The sequence below is a fragment of the Mirounga angustirostris genome, unplaced genomic scaffold, assembly GCF_029215605.1.
Source record: "Mirounga angustirostris isolate CCGP_5_RB_7025 unplaced genomic scaffold, mMirAng1.0.hap1 SCAF_14, whole genome shotgun sequence".
Classification (NCBI taxonomy): domain Eukaryota; kingdom Metazoa; phylum Chordata; class Mammalia; order Carnivora; family Phocidae; genus Mirounga; species Mirounga angustirostris.
Window position 1 is genome coordinate 23,242,874 of NW_026991722.1, and position 1,118 is coordinate 23,243,991.

Below are 1,118 nucleotides of genomic sequence, written 5' to 3' on the forward strand. Positions count from 1 at the left end.
AGAAGAGAGACAGCGTGTCATTTCTGGCCCCAGATCCGCCTGTCCCCGAAAAGCACCCCAGACTTGCTAGTGACAGGAGCAGTCGCCTTTGTGCCATTGTTCAGCTCCGTGGGGTCGGATGGCCTGTGCCTGGCCCCCCAGCTGAGGCCCAGACAGGCCACGGTGCTCTCCCCTCCCCAGGAGCTGCACTACGGTAAGACCCAGATTCCTGGGAGCGCAGTCCTGACTTGGCCGCAACCTGGCAGCGAACGGAGCTGGCGGGTGCTGGGCACCAGGCCCAGGTGCTAGCAGGAGAGCAGCTGTTCCCTCACCTGTAGGAGAAATGATTAGGCTGCATGTCCCGTGGGCCCTCCCTGCTCATAGTCACTAGTGCTCTAAGTTTTCACTTCGAAGGAAAACTAATACTGTTGACCCTTGACCAACATGAGTTTGAACGGCGCGGGTCCACTTGTCACAGGGTTTTGTTGGTTTTTTAAATAAATACAGTACTGAAAACGTATTTTTCTCGTATGATTTTTTTTTAAGATTTATTTATTTATTTGATAGAGACACAGCGAGAGAGGGAACACAAGCAGGAGGAGTGGGAGAAGGAGAAGCAGGCTTCCCGCTGAGAAGGTACCCCAATGCGGGGCTAGATCCCAGGACCCCGGGATCATGACCTGAGCCGAAGGCAGACGCTTAACTGACTGAGCCACCCAGGCGCCCCTCTTGTATGATTTTCTTAATAACATTTTCTTTTCTCTAGCTGCTTTCTTGTAAGAATACAGTATATAGTACATAGAACATACAAACTGTGCGTTCCTTGACAGTTTATGTTTTCACTAAAGCTTCAGGTCAACAGCAGGCTATTAGTAGTTGAGTTTTCGCGGAATCCAGAGTCTGCTCAGATTTTCAGCAGTGCGGGGGTGCGGGGAGGTAGGTCGGCGCCCCTAACCAGCCTCCCCACACCCCTCATTGTTCAAGGATCCCCGGTACTAACCGGCGCTTACCGAGCATTCACCGCAAGCCAGCCGCTATGCTGAGTGACTCAGATACGCGAATTCATCGAATCCTTCCACAGCCCTATGAGGGGCGTGAAGAGCCCCCTTCTGCAGATGAGGAACGGAGGCTCAGAAGGC